At 36.8% G+C, this 19,198-nt stretch overlaps 1 long non-coding RNA gene across 1 annotated transcript; it reads left to right on the top strand.

Moving 5' to 3' along the window:
- The first annotated feature begins 11,944 nt into the window (after positions 1 to 11,944).
- On the top strand, positions 11,945 to 17,816 carry LOC148219899 (uncharacterized). Its single transcript, XR_015799634.1, has 2 exons — positions 11,945 to 12,146; positions 15,639 to 17,816. It is a non-coding gene; the product is annotated as an uncharacterized LOC148219899 (long non-coding RNA).
- Positions 17,817 to 19,198: the final 1,382 nt, after the last annotated feature.

The raw sequence follows: 19,198 nt of genomic DNA, 5'->3' as shown, positions 1-19,198 counted from the left end.
CATTGAAATTGGTGTTAGAAAGGAAACTAAATCCCAGTATTCTTTTGTTTAGAGAAGAAGGCATGATTTGCCAAACCACAGCATTTCTGACATTACCATAAGTTTCAATCTAATATCATTTATCATTTTTAGTAGTTGATTTTGAAAAATTATATGTGAAGTTGTTGAAAAATTTTTCTTATCAGAAAGGCATTAAATTGTCATTTTTAAAAGAAAAATGTGAACAGGCTGTTATTATAAGAACAATTAGATTTTTTTGTTCTATATTTTACCTACAATGCAATTGATGATTTTAAATTTTAAATGCTTTCATTCATTAAAGTAGATTTTAAAGTTTGATAGACATATGAATCAGGCATTTGGAATTTCATCAAATCCGTGATGTTAGATTTAATACATGCCTCTCAAGCTAAGAATGTAGCATTTCAGCAAAATACTTATAGATCCTGAATATACCTATATGGACTTTTTTTTTAAAAAAAGACATGTAATAATGTGATCATTCAACTTTCTATTAAGAAAGATCAAATGTGAATGAATTCACTCGTGAATAGTGGGAAAAAAGAACTTCAAAGTCCAGGAGGTGATAAATTGGTCCCTAAACAAATACCTTGAACTAATCTTTTCTTAACTTCAAAAGAATTAGCTCAAAGCACCATGAGCTGTATGGCAGACAAACTCCTTGCCACAGGTACATAACTGTACCATGATACACTGAATACAGTCAAACACTGCTCAGTGAAAATGTGTCTCTCCTCCATGATCACTTCAGGCTGAAGAAACACACTCTCCACATCTCTAGAAATTACTCCAGCCCCTGAACAGGAGAAGGTTACTCATTCTTCCCGTTAAAACCATTTGCCTTTGCTGAAGGGATCTAAAATAATTGGTAGATAAAACTGAATGGTAGGTAAAACTGAATGGTAGATAGGATAGCAATGTGACTTGCTTTTCCAATGATGTTTGTCGGGTGACAGAGGCATGAAGGGGTCTCCATTTCCCATTGAAAATATGTATAATTTACATGGAAAACGATTGAATGTAAGGCATAAACAGAACTTCAAGCAAGGATCTGGGCTAAGTCCAGACACAAAGTCTGGCCTACAACCCACTTCTCTGTGGGTTCCAGCAGGATGCAGTATTTAAAGTCTATTCATGCTTTTCCAGTTAAGAAAGCATTTGAAGATGTCCATCAGTATAGCTTGGGCAAACAGGATCTTGAATGTCAGTGCTGTGTAGTTGAATATTTTAGGCACTTCTATGATTCAGTAGCAGGAGAGTGAGGGTCTGATGCCATTTTACAAACCTCAGATGTTTGCATGCCTAGATATTCATGATAAATTTTCACCCTCCGATGGGAACAAAAAGGGAAGTGTACATCAAGACTTTCTACTTCAGTTCTTAGTATTTGCAATTTCTGTGTGACTGTTATGATGCTGTACCTTCCTCAGACCAGTAATGTGCACTGTTGTGTTTTCATGTGGGGTTTTAATGTTCCAAAAGATTTAAATCCACTTAAAATGTTTTAAAATGTTGGAGATATCATCATACAATTTGGTGTCTTCTCCAAATCTCTAAGAGTGGAGTAAGAGAGAGCTTGTTCTTCTATATCTTTTCAGCCCCAATAATGAGCATTTTCAGTGTACACAGTCAATGCTCTGTGATATTTGAAAAGATTGTGAATAGACCACTTCATTGTTGCTTGGATTTTAAACTTCAGAAGCGCTGATTTTGACTTTGTGGCTCTATGGCACAGCTTTGCACAAGAGTTCACCTCCCACAAATACATGAATATTTTATTTCCCTGGTGACACCCACAGTGCTAAGCTTTCTTGCAACTTTCACTTTATGGAGCTACCTGAAGAGAAACAGTTCCATTAGTAATCAGGCCTGGTTTTAAACAAGAGTTGAAAATGTGGGCTTCAGGGTATTGTAATGTCTGGCTCACTTTGTTCTTTCTCTGGACCATTCTCTACTTTTTGTATCTAACTTGTTATCAACACATAAAGACAGTAGGTTGCTTGAGACGAAATCAGTAAATCTCCCAGCTTGTCTTTCTGAAATAATTTTTCCTGTATTGGGACAAAATATCAGAAATATACAGACTTTTAGAACATGACAACAGGTGTTTTTGGGACAAAACAAGCTTAAAGATCAAAGACCAGCTCAGGGAGAGTGAATTATTTTCCTTTTTCTTTCCTTTATTTTCTTTCCTTTTTCCGTTTTTGGTTTTTGTTTTTTTTTTATTTAAGTGTTTAATTGGTTGGTTGGTTTGGTTTGAGGGGTTTCATTTTGTTTTGGTCTTAATCAGACCTCCTTGCCATTGAAAACCAAATATCATAAAAAACACTGCATTAAAAGCTAAGTACTCTACAGCTACATTTCCCTTTTAATTAGTGTTGCAGAAGTACGGCCTGGGTTCCAGGAAAACTCGTGTCAAATTTGGTACAGGTAGCCAGGGAGCTGGTGGCTCCTGAGGAGCAGGAACTTCCAGAAACCAGTTTCATACTGACTACCCCAAGGTCAATGGTAATTGCCTTTCCAGCTGCATGTGACACAGAGGAATATGCATATTCCTCAGCTCAGCTAGGAACACCTCAGTGCTTTAGACTTATCTTTTGTACTTTTTTGCTATGACACATTTTAGAAATTGTTCCATTTATCCAACTTAACAGCAACTCCGAAGAAACTTTTTTTGTTTGTTGTTCTTAGGCCATTGTGACTATGAGGTGTTAAGATGTGTCTTTTGAGGGCTTATAACCAGTGCCAAGGTTCCATTATCTTCTCCTAGGAAAAGATTGGATTTGGTATACTGTCCATACAGTGTTCTATAAGGGCTTCTAATTAACTGTTGTGTGCTTATGCTAGAGAATGCATATTGAACAGGACCACCTTGTGCTTGAGTACAGGGCATGGCAGCCACAAAATGTGCTGGAAAATTCCATCACCTGCCCCTGTTCCTTGAAAAATTGGTGGCTTGGTGGAAATTGTCTTGATGCCTAAGAAGTACAGTCACTGCCTTTGTCTGATAGCCATAGGATCACAAAAGAATGTGTGTCTTTGTTCTTTCTATTTTCTCAAGATGCAGAAGAAAAGTGTTTGGAAATGCAACACACCATAGGGCTTGGTGGATAGCACAGCTGATAAATAGAAGGGCTATCCCAAAAACTTGATCTGAGTTGTTAAATGACATGAAATATAGAGAGGGTCAAATTTAAATTCTGTTCCTTGTCATTCAAGAGAGAAAAACAGGAATTGTGATATTTCACTTGCTCTGTAACTACATTACATTATACCTGTTAAAACAGGATCATCATTACTAGACATCTTTACATCAGCTTTTGATTTGGAAATAATAACTTAATACCTTTTCTGAAAGGTTGGGGAAAAGCCACAACAGGTGACTAGGACAAAGAAAAAAAAATAAGGCACTGAAACTGGTCATACAAATAAATGGATGAGCTCAAGATATTAACTGGGGATGATTAATTCATGTTGCTTCAAACTAAGCATAAATGGAATGAGTGATGAGGTTAACACTTCCACAAAACCAACAAAATGTTTCACCTTATCCTAGCAACCCTAAGTAACTTTCTGAGTGTATTGTGCTCTTAGCTGTCTGACATCTGCTGTATCAACTGTCATTTTCAGATGCAATACATATATATGTGTACTATTTCAGTCTTTTCCTTTTGCATGAACATTCATGCACCATTTTGTGCAGGCTTCTTGCCATGCTTTTTTTCAACAGTCAAATACATCCTAGCCAAACTTTTAAAAGTTTGTTTATACTTTATTTAGCCTGATTTGTTTGCTAGCTTTTGTGTGTCAATATTTGTGCTCTTTGCTTTAAGGTTCCACCTTGTATGGCAAACTACCTTTGATACTCTGCAAGCCAGAACTCAGAAAGAAGAATTCTTTCTAAAGTATTCTCTTTCATGCTTTATTTCTACCTTATTAGCACAGCAAATGACCTATAAAGGGTAAAATATCAAATAAAGTGGAAAATTAAAATTACAGGGCAGATTCCTGACATTTTGTCAGGACAGGGATGGTAGTTAAAATAATGACAAATTAACTTTAAAAGTATTATAAGAATTTGAGCTTTAATTTCTTAATTTCTCATTCCTACCTGAACTTTTTAAAGAAATAGCATTTTTCCAAAGATGTCTTCTCATTCTGCCTCTAAGATCTCTTGTTTTCATATTCTCTTCGAAAATTTTTTTAAGATTTTCTTAAGATTACTTTTTTCTTTCCCATTTGTAATCCATTACTGATGAGCAAACCAAATTTCTTGAGATACTATGTTCATTTTTTTTTTACCTAACTGCTCATTTTTCAATTATCTATGACTTTTTAAATATAAATAGCTAAAAGAAATCCACTCATCCCAGTGCAGAGCATAGCATAGCAAGATATCTGTTTTCAAAAGTATATTCCATGTTCCTGTGTCTGGCATTTAGACTGAGTAAACAACGTGTGAAAAGATGGTTACAGAAGGCACCCAAATTATGTAATAGCAGGTGAAGAAAGACAAACAGAGAGACCAGAAAGAGAGACAAGAAAGACAAGAAAAACAGACGGACAAGATAGAAAGACAGAAAGGCAGAAAGAAAGAGAAAGAAAGAGAAAGAAAGAGAAAGAAAGAGAAAGGAAGAGAGAAAGAGAGAGAGAGAAAGAAAGAGAGAAAGAATAAATCCCAGAAATGGATGATGATGATTTTTTTCTTGATTGCAAGCAGGCCACATTGACTTTTCTTCTTTTGGACTTTGAGCTGTACTGAAGCTAAGCAGACCAGGAGTGAGTGAGTTGTTTTTTAATCTCCCCCCCCCCCCCCCCCCCCCATTTAATAGAGATAATGAAATATTAATTAGAACAAGAATAGAACACCAGCTCTCCCTTCTCCTAGGAAACTGCTGTAGTTACCAGAGCATGAAGTCATGAAAAGCATTACCATTTTCCATGAATATTCAACTACTCCACACAAACTGAAAAACACTGGGAGGACGGAACAGACTTCCATTCCAGCACTTAAAATATGTGGTTTTCTTTCAGGAGGTAGAACATGTTTGTTTAGATCCATTCTGGAAGACAAGGAGCTAAATTTCTAGCTCCTGCTTCACGATGTTGGTCCAATGTTTAACACAAATGAAGAGGGCAAGCAAGGGGTTTTTAAGCCTGGAACCTAGTCTACAGACAGACATTATTGAACCCTGGGAAAACACCAATATACTTGAGAATCATAGTTAGGACTTATTGCAGGGAGAGCTTGCAGACAATGAGTAAAAAATGAATCACTTCCAGGCGTACTTTGAATAAAACTTTAGGATTCTTAATCTTCACACTAGATATTGGCTGAGAGGACTAGTGTTTTCTGAATGAGCTGCCTCTTGAGTTGTGTTATGCAGAAATTGCAAGGACAGTGGGTTCACTGGCCTCTAAACAGAAAACTTAAATAATAGGAAATAAATTGAATGGTTCCTGCCATTTCTTGGATTTATTTCTGTAGCGTCCTTGCAAACTGCAAGATGATACTTGCAGCAATGATAGATGTCTAGTCTAGAGGACTAAGAGTCTCAAGATAAAAATGTTTTTATATATGAAATTTTTCTGAGTTAATGCAGATCTTGTTGAAATCACTGCAGTAGACTCCTACCATCAGTTCCACTCTGAGAATAAAAAGTGTCTGGCTAGTATTTCCATCTACACTGTGTTTTTACTGAAACAAGATTAATATAATTTACTTCCAGCTGTCTTTTTGTGGTTGTATTTGTGTTAGATTGAGAAATACTTTATGCTTAAGGCCAAGGGTTCCTAATTTCTGATGTCTGAAGATTTTTCTTCATGTTTATATCATGGTGCTTATTCATTTGAGTAGATTTGAGAAATCTGAGGCTAATAGAACACAAACACAGTCTTTGAGGTGAGGCATTTGTACGTGTGTGTTTCTTTTTGTGTTTGCTTTTCATGTTTGCTTTTTCTTTTGTTTCTTATGAACTCAGGAAGAACTAAGAATGTAATTCCTTATATAAACATCCAGTAGCTTCAAAACATAGAATCCCAAAACAATACTGGAGCCTATCTATAGGCAACCGAAGTTTCTTAATAACTTAGCAAGTGCAGGTCCTTCAAGAGAAATCCATAATGCACAGCAGAATGTAAGCAGTTCTGACATTTTTCTCTCTCCTTGTAATCGAGCAGGAACAACTGGCAGTGTAACAGCTGTCTCTACATGTTTCAAAACTGTGAAGAACAAGGCTAAAATCTATTTCAGTTGATCACAGTTTTGTCATTGACTTACAAGGTTTCTGGATTTCATCCCAAGAAAGGTTAACAGTTAAATCTATATGTATTTTTAAACAAGAGTTAGAAAACCATTCAGACTATTAAGAAAAACAATCAGAGTTTCTAATATCTGCTATGATAGTGAATATTAAAACAAATAATGACATTCCCATTGCTGAGAGTGAAAAGATCTGTCAATATTCCTGGCAGGCAAGGAGGAAAACAAAAAACATTATTCATGGGAAATGTTACATAGCTAATTCTGCCTCCCTTCAATTTATTATTGTAGAGTCCTTGCAATGCTGTAGTGCAGCATTTTGTTACAGTTGTACAAGAAACAACAGGTCTTTCCATATACAACGTAACTGTTGCAGTAGTAAACTACAGACACGCTCTCTTTTTCTTTCACAAGATATATCTATATTCTTTCATATAGATATGGAAGAGAAGTTGCAAATAAATAGTATTTGGTGATACAAGGTGATACAAATTACCAAGGTTGTATTTTTGGACCAAAACAGTAAGTCCGTTTTTTTCTCATATGGGAAGAAACTTTCACAAGAAATACTGTTTTGTGCATATTAAAAGCAAGTTGACTGAAATGAGGGAGGTAGTCCAAATCAGGATGTCTCAGGTTAGATATGAATGGGACAAGAATTTTCTTGTCCAACCTCTGGACAAATTGCAGGTCTATTTAAAGACTGCCAGTCTGCAATACCCTCCTACCAATCCCTCTGGAGCTCTATTCCTCTGTGTTAATATGCATATTTAAAATCACTAGAACTTACAAATCAAGTGAAACCCTAGTCCCAGTGGGTAAAAAATAATTTAAACCCAAGGTTGTTTGGAAAATGTAGTGCTTATGTCTGGGGAAGAGAAAAAAATACATACAATGCATATAATTAGAAAAAAATTGGGGGAATGAATAATCAAAGTCAGGGAAGCAGTAATACAACATGACAGAAAGCAAATGGCACATATCAGCACAGGTTGTCTTAATATAGAAAGCAGAAGAAGGAAGGAAAACAAGATTTCAAGAAAGAGGAGATAACATCAGATTGAAAATACATTGAAGTAGTATTTTATTGTCTAAAAAGCAAATGGATGTATCACATAGCATGCTATGTGGTCTGATAGTCTGGTATTTGGCTCTTATAATGGTCTACTCTTTTACTTCATTAGCATATTCTGAGTTTATTGCTTTATGATTGCAAACACAATGACTACCTGCTTCTACAGTCAAACTTCTAAAGAATTTCCCAGGAGTCATGGTGGAAGAGTCAAATTCCTTTAGTTTTAGTCTCTGCTCTGCTGGGTGTTTCCCTAGTCTTCAGAAGATATCCTGAAACTCTTCTATTTGGTATTCATGAGACTTGAGTAGAGTAGTATTTCAGCCTTTATTGTTCCTTTTTTCTTTTTTGTTGTTTAGCTGTACTTTTAAGGAAAGTTCAGCTTGTCACTGTGTAAAAGCGAATTTCCTTTTTATTGTTACAGCTGCCACAACTTTCCTCAGGAATGTTTCTAAAAGATCCTTTCTTCTATTAATTTACTGGTAGTTTTCAACCTGATCATCCACTTTCCTTTCACTACAACGTGGTCCCTTTTCCTCCCAGATTAAATGAGTAGGTGGATCTGCTTCATCGTCTTGGTCTTTGCAGTCCACACAAAGTAGTCAGAAAGTTCTGATCTTGCTGAAATGTGAGATAACCCTCTGTACATCTTGCATCTTTCTTCAGGTGCCAACCATCCTTCTGTAATCTTTTCCTATTTTTGACCAACTAATATGTAGTTCCACGTACTGATTTCTGATGCACTGATTACTTTTGATCTTTATATGTGTACACATTTCCGTGGTTTTTCTGTCCTGCAAATTAATTTTTTTTTCCTGATAGAGTGATGTGATTACTTTTCCCACCTTCCATGTATTTTAGCAATTACTAAAGTGAGGTATGACATAGGTCAGCTCATCACCCATCCCCAGGTGGAGATTCAATGCCCTCCTGCTGATCACTGGCACGGAGGATGACACATCCTCCTCGTCTTCCCTTCCTGTCCTTCCCAAAGAGTTTGTATCCACCCATTCCAACTCCAATCATAGGAGCTATTCCATCATATCTCCATGAAGCTGATAAGATCATAGTCCAGATAAAATCAACTGATAAGATCATAGCCTTGGTAGACATGTCTCTCACTCATGCTTATTTCCCATGCTGAGTGCATTCCTGTAGAAGCTGCCCTGGGTGAAGCCAGCTTACTGTCTGGAGTGGCTGGAATTACTTTGTGCTGTACTCCTGATGACCTGTGATCCTTCTTCAGGCTCTAGGCTTCTCTTGTTGATCCTCATATGAAAATGGAAGGTGGTAGGAGTGGAATAGATTGAGTGTCTCCTCCCCTGGCAGCTACAGTTTAAAGCCCTGTTCATCAGTTTACCAAGCCTGTGACTGAAGACTCTCTTCCCCTTCTTGAATAGATGGACCCCCATCAGCCCTGGAACAGAAATGATGGGCAAGCTACTTAAAGGTTATACATATAAATATTCATTTATAATGTAAATCATTTGTAAATCATTAGTCCTTTTGCAAAATCTTTATGTGTCCAGCATCACTTTTCCCAGAGTTTGTCAATTTTTTCAGAGTTTAAACCCTACAGGAAGAACTTCTCTCTCCACTTGTGTATTTCTGCAGTGCTGGCTGCGCTGAAATCCCAGTTTCAGATACAGGTATTCTAGGCTCTGTTTTTATATTAAAAAAAAAGATCACCCAGCTTTGTTTGTATAAATGAAGATATACTTTCCCTAGCACAAGCTGCATGTACCTGCCATGTATCAACTATTGGATGAGTGACTCTTTAAGAAGAAAAACATCCATATGCTATACAAAAGAACAGGGGTTTAAAATATATATTAAAAAACATCCATTCATTTTCAGCTTTCAATTGGTCAATTGTATAGATCAAAACAAACAAAAAGTGAAGTACCCTGAAAACATTAGCTATGAGCTTGAATGTTTCTTATTTTATTACCTGCAGGTCAAAATGAATTGTCACATTAAAATGGAAAATAGAGAAACCCAAAGACCAAGCTTCCTGCAATTTGGCATATATTGGGAAAAAATCAAAGAGGACATTTGCTTTATTGTTGAGATGACTGTGTAGGAGACCATCAATAATGTTGGTATTATTTTTAACTGAAATACTGTAGGACCGTTATAGACATATAGTAAAAAGATAAGGACTTCAGCCTGTAACTAAAATACAAAAGGAATTGAATAGAGGCTGGTAGCTTTCCTTCCATTTATGGTATAATTACAGCTGTTTTCAAGCAAGCTATAACATGAAAAGGAGTAAAAATTCAATGTCAGTAATATAATTTGGTGTCATATATCAGTGTTTCTTAGCAACAACCTAGTAACATTCAGTGGAGGCCATGCTCAAATGAAGTAATATTGCATCAGTGGAGAATGTTTTCAATGAATGTTTATGCCTCAGGTTTTTCTGTGACAAACTGTGGATGTTACGAGAACCTTGTTGCTCTAGGTTGAAAAAAGCATGAATCACTGGTTGTTTTCTTTTGTTTTTAAAAATCTGCATACAACTCAGCTGCGACAGTGTTCATTAAACCAAAACCAAAACCCACTACAAAATACTTTTCTTCTCTTCTCTTCTCTTCTCTTCTCTTCTCTTCTCTTCTCTTCTCTTCTCTTCTCTTCTCTTCTCTTCTCTTCTCTTCTCTTCTCTTCTCTTCTCTTCTCTTCTCTTCTCTTCTCTTCTCTTCTCTTCTCTTCTCTTCTCTTCTCTTCTCTTCTCTTCTCTTCTCTTCTCTTCCCTTCCCTTCCCTTCCCTTCCCTTCCCTTCCCTTCCCTTCCCTTCCCTTCCCTTCCCTTCCCTTCCCTTCCCTTCCCTTCCCTTCCCTTCCCTTCCCTTCCCTTCCCTTCCCTTCCCTTCCCTTTGTTGTAAGGGAAGATTGTCGGTCCTATCAGGAAGGCTGCCTTTTAGCTCCTGAGATCTCTCTTAAGTAACAGTCTTGAGATGGACCCACAGTGTTGAATGTGTATACGTGTAAAGCAACACTTGAAGGAAGAAAAAAGTGGGAGTTTTTCCCCTGTGTTCAAGATACATCATCTAAGATATGCCCAAACTCCTTCTCTCTTAAAGTTTAAGCCATTTTGGAAATGAGGTAAATTTTTAGAATTTCAGCAATTAGAGGGGAAAGAATTTAATCAAATAATAAAACCTGAAAAAGTCAAGGAGCAGGGAATATTATAGATTATCACTAGTACTTTGATATCCTATTTTCATATTTTTATAATCTTATGATTCTATAGTAACGGAATCACAGAATCACTAGGTTGGACGAGACCTTCAAGATCATCGAGTCCAACCCATGCCCTAACACCTCAATTAGAATATGGCACCAAGTGGCATAGTGACATATGGCATCCAGTCTTTTTTTAAAACACATCCAGGAATGGTGACTCCATCACCTCCTCAGGCAGACCATTCCAGTACTCAATCATTATTTCTGTAAAAAAGGTTTTTCTAATATCCAACCTATATTTCCCTTGGTGCAGCTTAAGTCTGTGTCCTCTCATTCTGTCAATGTTTCCTGGAGAAAGAGACCAACCCCACCTGACTGCAGCCACCTTTCAGGGAGTTGTAGAGAGTGATAAGGTCACCTCAGAGTCTCCTTTACTTCAGGTTAAAAAACCCCAGTTCCCTCAGCTGTTCCCCACAGGGTTTGTATTCCAAACCCCTGCACTCCTCCTCTGGACGTGCTCAAACATCTCAATGTCCTTCCCAAACTGAGGGGACAGAACTGGACACAGAACTCAAGGTGTGGCCTCACCAGAGCCACGTACAGGGGAAGAATGACCTCCCTGCTCCTGCTGGCCACACTATTCCTGATACAGGCCATTTGTCATTACCCAAAAAACAAAAAAACTGAGTGTGATTAACACTGCTCTGGCAACAACTTGGATCAGGATCAAATTCTCCCTCTGCCACTCAAAGATGTGGCCTTATGGAGGTTTGCATTACCTGCACCTCTGCTCCCTGCATACTCAGAACTTGAGAAAACACCTTCTGGAAATTTTCATGCCCAATGTACTTTGTATATGTGGAAGATCAATTCAGCTTTTCTTCTTCCTTTTTGATCCAAGCATTAGGGAGGTACACAGTCTTAGTGCTTTCAAAGTATCAATTTTTTTGTGATGGAGGAGCACAGGCATAAAAAGATTGGACTTCGATCAAAGAATGAGCCTTTCCTTGTCAGAACAAATGCTTAATATAAGTGTATGCCATTTACTTCAAAATTACTTTTCCAATCATTAACCAGCATTTAAGGTCCATCAGAAGAGTTTAGCATCTGAAAAAGAGACACATTTTGTTTCAAAGCAACAAAGCAGATACACGACACCTCTCCTTGTGAGAGATAAAATCCTGATGTCATTCAGAGAATATTCAAGCACTGATCGCAAAGATGATGGGGTTCATAAATTGTAGGAGAGAAATAATTTATTTTTCTAAGCTCTCATAACAAAATGGAAGCAAGCAAAGGAAGGGCCTCTTAGATGAAATAATTGCTTCGTGTCACACTGTGTAAGCAATCCCTGCTCCAAGGCCATGCAGGGGACATGTTGACATAGGCGGATGCAGATAGGGCATATCTCTCCCCCTCCTGCTCCGGCCAGGCAGGTGCAAACCAGCTTTGGCCAGGAACCCTTGAACTCATGTAAACACACCATAGGCCCATACTTTACCCCTTTGAACAGTTTTATTTTCGGCCCAGCAGTAGGGCAGCGTTGCTCTGAAGGCAGCCGGACGCAGGACACGCCATCGGCCTGGCACGGCGCTGCGCAGTCCAGGTAGGAGCACGGGGAATTCTGCAGGGCCGCAGGTGACCAAACCTCTGCCTAATCCAGTGCTCATGGCTGGAGGCAGCAGGAGGATGTGCCAGAAGAGTTTTGTCTTGTCTCCGGGGCTTGTCCAGTGAGGCAGGAGGGGCCGGGCCCCTGCAGTGCACCCAGCTGAGCGCCGTGTCCAGCCTAAGCTGCTGGCTGGGCTGAGCTCAGCGCCCAGGCCGTGACAGCCTCGACCTGGCTTTCTGTTCTCACTTGCTCCTTTTTCCTTCTCATCTGCACTGAGCATGGCGAGAAGGGAAAATGTGGTCGGGGGAGGAGGCTTTAACAAATTTATGAGACGCAAAGGATCTCTGCAGATCAAAATATCCTTTCAGTTTTCAGAGCAAAACAAGAAGCTGAGAAAGCAGGCCTTTAAACTCCATTTTTCTCATGACAATTCTGTGACATGCCTTGAAATTTGAAATTTAATTTTTACAATTTCTTTTATCTTTTTTCACTGAAAGTTTTCTTTTGGGAAGATAATTTTAGTTTTCTGTTTCTGCATAACAATTTATTGTAGGATAAGCAGCAAAAAATGAAACTATAGAAAAGATGTGTGGCATAACTTTGAGAAGAAAACTAAGTGAAAAGTATACCATTTGAAATAACATTTTTCTGTGGGGTAGACACCACGAGCAATCACTTAGTTTTCTCATAATTGCATTCCAGTTTACACATAGACAACAGTGTTAAAATAGATGGTGTGATGATGTTGCATTTGAGGAAATAAATCTAGCAACTTACCTGCTATTCATGTAATCTTGAAATTCTTTTCTCTAAATCAGTTTCCGGAGATCCTGTAAGTGTTAGTTCCAAGACTTAACTAATCTTGAGCTAACGCAGTAACCCACTGGGGATATCATGGCCTGTGCTAAGGTCCACAGTCAGCTTCACAGATGTGGATTTACCTTGCCATAAGGTAAATCCCGTTCTTCCAGGAATGGTCCTCGTTGAAACATGAGATATGTTTGGGAATGCTATGATTTTCTTGGCTCTGTGCAAACCCCCTGATTCTTCTATCTATCTTCTATCCAGACATTTTTAAACATTGGTAGAGTATTTAGAGTTCATCTGAAGTATACAGAAGACATAGTTTCCCTGCACACTGAAAGTACGAGTACCTGGGCTTCACAAAGGTCTTGTGGTGTGTCTGTACAATCTAATATTTCAAAGTGAGTCTTTTATGACTTTTCAGACCTAAAGTTTCCCATCTTGACAATGGATTTCTATGACACTTAGATTTTGACTTTTTAAATCTGTGTTTCTTTCTGTGTAGGGAAATTTTTTGAGATGTAGAATGGGAGAATAGAGATTTTATTTAGGTAGAATTGTAAAAGATTTTCTGATTTCTTACAAAATAAAAGAAAACACAAATATTTATTTTTGAATCAACATCAAATGTTTCAAAATTTGTATCCACGAACTTAATAATTTTGTTTTCTCTCCCCTGTATTAAGAGGTTTTTGTAAAATATCCTGGGGCAGTTTTTTTCTTTTTAAGAAATGAGAATCAGCTCATAAACATACGTCATTTCAAACTAAAAAAAAAAAAAAAAAAAGCTTGGTTTCATAAATTTATATAATTATAGATTTGATTTGAAGCAATTTCAAAATTTCTTTCATGTTTCTTTTTCTAATTAAAATTATTTCTTGAAATAATCTCATTTTAATTAATATTTCAAACCTATATTTCATTAATTTACCGTTAAAACATTAAAATTATTTATTTATAGTTACAAACCACTGATGCTCTCTGCAGAAATTGAAACTGGTTTTGGTGGCATGTAGTTTACGTCAATTTACCACAGTATTGTTAATTTTTACAGGAGTCAAAAAGTCTGAAATATTTGGGATTCCTCATTCCTGAAGAGCTACATTCTACCAGAGCTCTAATTGTAGCTCTATTTATGGTTTCTCTCATTATACTATCAAATATTTTTGTAATACATTTGTCTCAAAAACAAAAACTAACTCCTTGGGAGATTTTACACATTCCACAAGTATACTAAAATTATACCAAAAATTATGGAGGAACACTGTCACGATTTTGTAATCAAAAAATCCTTTGTAAACTCCATAAGCTCTGTTCCAGTTATTTCTGACTTCAGTGGTGTATGTTGACCTTATTTATACTCTTGTCCAAGGTGAGGCTAAACTGGTGAAAACAAATCTGTGTAGCTTCTGTAAACCCAGAACTGCATCTGTACATCTCCTAATACAATTCCTGAAAACCCTGCATTCCCCAGTCTCTAGGCATGTGGCCTGAAAATTTTGTCACAAATCTTAGTAATTGGAATATGTTTTGAGTATGTGAGAATCTGAGTGACTCAGCTGTGAATCCTTACATTACCACATAGTTTTCTTTAGCTGAGGTTTGGAAAGGATGCTGAGAATTTGCCCAGAGCTACTAACTACTTGAACAACAAGGTAGTTGTATCAGATTATGATATTCAGGATACTCTGTGAATCAATAATCAAGTAAATAATGGCTAGAATGAGAGTTTAAACTCCTATGATAATTTGGTTATTGCCTCAGAAACAATAAGTTAATTTTTCCAGAGCAAAAAAATTGCATCTAAATTCTAAATCCCAGTTTATTTTAACTACAAGCCTACAGAATGCAAGACTATTAGATATACACTTGTAGTGTTCAGCAAGCTTATATGGCATTTGTCACTAAGTGGTGACATTATTTTATCTCATAACTAAAAGAGCTAATGCCTTGGATATTCTTGTATGGGCTTCTTCAGTTGTCTTAGCAAGTTAGAAAAACTGGTATCCAGCAAATCCTTGGTTCTAAGTACTCTGTGGTGCTTGGGCTCAGAAAACTCAGACATCCCAAACTGTAAGGTGCATTATTAGTGATGTGGCAGAGAAGCATTGCAGCCATGAAACCATGGAGCAGAAAGCAGTCCCTGCCCTTGTGTAATAAGCAGAGAAAGGGGTGTACAGTGAGCAGTGATTGATCCAAAGTCATGTAAGCAGCCACTGGAAAAATCAGGAGTTTCCTATTTGTTATATTAGCTGGTTTTTTTACTCAATATCCTCTGCTACTTCTGCTATTAAAAGTCATTACTTCTGAAACAGGAGTACCAGTCAAATGGAGAAGCCACAGTGCTTAGACTTCTCTTAAGTGCTTTGTCAAGCGTTTTAATCCTCTTGTTAAATATTGAGATATAATTTTAAAATGAATGTATGCAATGAAATGCAATGAGACAAACGAGTAGCTGAAATTTAACATTTGCTTCCATTTTGGAATAGGAAGATAATAGAGATAGTAGAGAAATATTATGTATCAGCTTTCATTGAGGAAGAAATACTCACTGATTACTAAGCCATTTTTCTGCCTGAATGTCTTCTGTGGTATTTCAGTATCTGATGCCATTTTCTTCTCTCTCTCTCTCCATATGCAATGCCAGAAAAAATTCATGCTGTCGATTTTTTCTCCACTATGCAGCTGTTGGTGTCTATGGAGTTCTATCTTCTGCTAATATAAATTAGCCATTTGTTGCTAAGAACCAAATGACTGAGAAAAACCCTGATGAGGTGAACCCCAAGGATCTCCAAGTCAGTGACTCTATTTGCAATGAATCAGGAGATAAGAAGTAATCCAGGCACAATGTTATAGAAGAACCAGAGAAAAGAATGGAACAGACTGAAGAGAGAAATAGATATCCAAGTCATTTCTGGACAAGAATATTTGTAACTGCTGACAGTGATTAGGAAAGCAATGTAACTGTGACAGGATATTTAAAAGATCAAGAAAGCATAAATTAAAGGGGTTTAATTGCAAGTTTCATTTTTTGGTTCGTTTTTAGGCTAAACAAAGATATCTACAGTGCCTTTTGGGTTATTTGCATGGAAATAACATGCATTAGTCTATCTAATTTAAATACATTTTAAATATGTTACCATTCCCTAATTTTAGAGGAAATAATATTTAAATTTTGCCTGAATATTCAGGAAATAATGTTATACTAAGCTATGCTTAATCTCTTCAAAACATTGATTTTCTTGCTTACTCCAGCTAATTCAAAAGTGGCTCCAGCTGCAACTGAAGCTTTCACTCAGAACTAAGGCTTGGTTCATTTGCATTTGTACATGATTGTTCATTTGTATTCATGCTGTCATCAGGTTAAATGTTACCTGTTCTCATAATAAACAACATTTGTCATCCTTCTGATGACCTCCCCTTCTTCCCAAGACTATGAATATGCAAAATTTAAACTTGGAATCCTCAGGTAATTGGACTAATTGGCTCCAGCGTGGCTATTGAGCTGAGAAGGGTCAAACAAAAAAAAATATATATAAGAGGATCAAGAATGCCTCTTCTCCAATCCAAGGCACAAAATAACATGACTAGATCAAGCAATATGCACAGTAAAAGAAAATCGTGCCACTTAAAATAACTTTGAAAGTTTCCTTGGAGTTAGTCTAACATATACAAATATGAACATGCATATTACAGAAACACAAACATTAATTTTTAAAATGTTTTTAAATATCAAGTGTACAATTTGAAGCTCTTTGTGTTGTGTGAGAGTATAAGACAGCTTCAAAACATGTCCAGATAATACCTTAAATACTTAAAAAAACATAAGCTATATTAGTTCTTCATAGCAGCAATGGATTGTTCTGCTTAACTCTTCATGAAGCCTCTGCCTCCTTGGGTAGCTGAACTCTTTCACCCAAAGCTGGCATCTTCATTTCGTCACTGACAGCCAAAAGAGTGCCTGTGAACTGGAGGAGTTTACTTATTGCTAGCATTTGTTTTTACTGAGTATTGTCATGGTGCTAGCTACAGTTTGACTTTTAAATTTTCTCTACTGAGAAATTTCCAGCCAGGAGAAAAGCAATACCTTTTGCTTGCTCTCACTGTCAGCAGGAATTGTCCTTTGGGCAGCTCAGCTCTCCTGCTGCTCCTGTGAAAATCAGGCCCTTACATGCATTTCACAGCACTGACCGTGGCACAGGTGGCAATAGAATGAAACACACATATCTCCAAAAGAGTCACCAAATCACCACACCACACCTTACAAAAAATTTAAACATTGTACACAAATAATTTTGGCCTATAAATACTTACATGTGAAAAAGAAATATTTTGCTGATGTCTGTAGCATTTCTTACACTAAATATTTGCTGCACAAAGCCATGCTGTGCACAGTGAAAGTTATGCAGAGAAGAAAGCAATAGCAGCCCTCATCTCTGTGGCTTGTTTTTTTGCTTGTGGTCATTTAACCTCCTAGACAAGAAGAATTTTCTGCAATTCTCAAAATTATATAAAGAGAGATAACAAGGTGTGCATTCTATTTTAGTCATAAAATCCTATTGATACCCTTGATCAGCAGTACACAAAACCATTAGTCCTACTATCAGCCTGAAAGTTCCTTTTTCATACACCACGTAAAAATATTAATTTGTCAAAATTGGAGTGTTTTGCCATGTAGCAGGTGTAACGTCAAAGGATTGACAAATGTGAGTTTAAATAACAGACTATGGCAATCATCTCTATTGACTACAAGAACCCTTTAGGATTCCTCTTTTAATTGGTGCTGAGTTGTTCCACCGCCTTGAGAATTGTTATGACAATAGTTATGGCTGCAATTGAATAGAGAGCACTAGTGGAGAAGAACTCATGCTTTGGTTGGTCTTGCACTTAATTTATTACGTTAATACAAGTACCACTCAAGCATTTGCAAACTCTTGCAAGAAAGAATGTACTCATATGTAAAAAAATCCCAGTCATCTGAAGGGTGCAGTTTGGTGCCACTTATATGTCAGTATGTTGACTCTGAAGTTGTCTCAAAATCATTTCTGGAAAAGAAATACAAGTCCTTTCTACATGTTAGGGGGAAAAAAAAGACCAATGAATACTTTTTACCATACAATATGATCAGTCATGTTACTTTAATTATTATCACAGCAGTATAATTGGCATATATAGATTAACTTTTCTTCCAAACCTTGGAAAATTGGAAAAAAGATTAAAATTTAGTCTTTGAAGCTGAAGTACTTTAAAAAAAATTAGCTATCTTAAAATTCCCTCTTCTGGTTTCATCAGGGACTAATATTTTGCCTGGTTATAGGAACATTGTTACTGAATATCCGTATACAAGCTCATCTGGACATTAAAAGACCAGAATTTGGCTTTATCATAAGGATTGCAAAGTTTGGGAAATATTTGAGGTTTAGGTGTAAAAGGGCAATACTGGTTCATACTATGAAACTGACATATATATAGACATATATGTCATGAGCTATTAATTTGAATAGACTTTATTTTGTAACCCTTGTCAATTGAATCTTGCATGAGATGTAATGGAAAGTTACGCAGATTGTGTTCAAAGAGGAGGTTAGAGAGCAAAGAAAGGCCTGGACAGACAGTCCTGGCAAGGCTAAGACTATTTTAGCTCAAATAGCTGCAAATAGGCTTGCTTGTGAATGTGTGTATGGAGAACATTTTCCAAAGAACCATTCAATGGTAAATCATCCCACATTTTATGATATTCACATAGATTTTCAGAACAAAAACCTACTTTGTCCTCCATCTCAGTGCAGTATACTCTCACTGGAGCAGTACAGTCATGTAGATAAGATGAACTCATCTTAATACATCAATTTTACATTTGAATGGACTAGGCATAGTTTGATAGGCTTGGACTATGTATTCTTTGGTCTCTGTAACACTATTACTTTTCTCTAGCTCTGCAATTTTTGATCTCAGAGGACAAGTCCTTTTGTCACAAGTCCTTTTAGCTATTATCCCTAATAGTTCTCTGGATGCTGTTTCTGCCTTTAAATTAAGATCCCTTTAATTCCCTCAAATAATCATTGGTGTAAGTGGAACAGTAAAGTTAACCAAACATAAATGTCTCCAGTACTGTGAAGTATGTATTCCAGTTGGAAAGTGGTTTTTAAGGAAAGAACAACATACAAAATAATGTTTTATATTGAGTTATAACTATAAATTATATAAATGTGTTTCTATAAAAACTAAAATAACATGACATGTTC

This window comes from Sturnus vulgaris, chromosome Z, assembly GCF_052056855.1.
Source record: "Sturnus vulgaris isolate bStuVul1 chromosome Z, bStuVul1.hap1, whole genome shotgun sequence".
Lineage (NCBI taxonomy): Eukaryota > Metazoa > Chordata > Aves > Passeriformes > Sturnidae > Sturnus > Sturnus vulgaris.
This window is presented reverse-complemented; position numbering and strand designations above follow the sequence as displayed.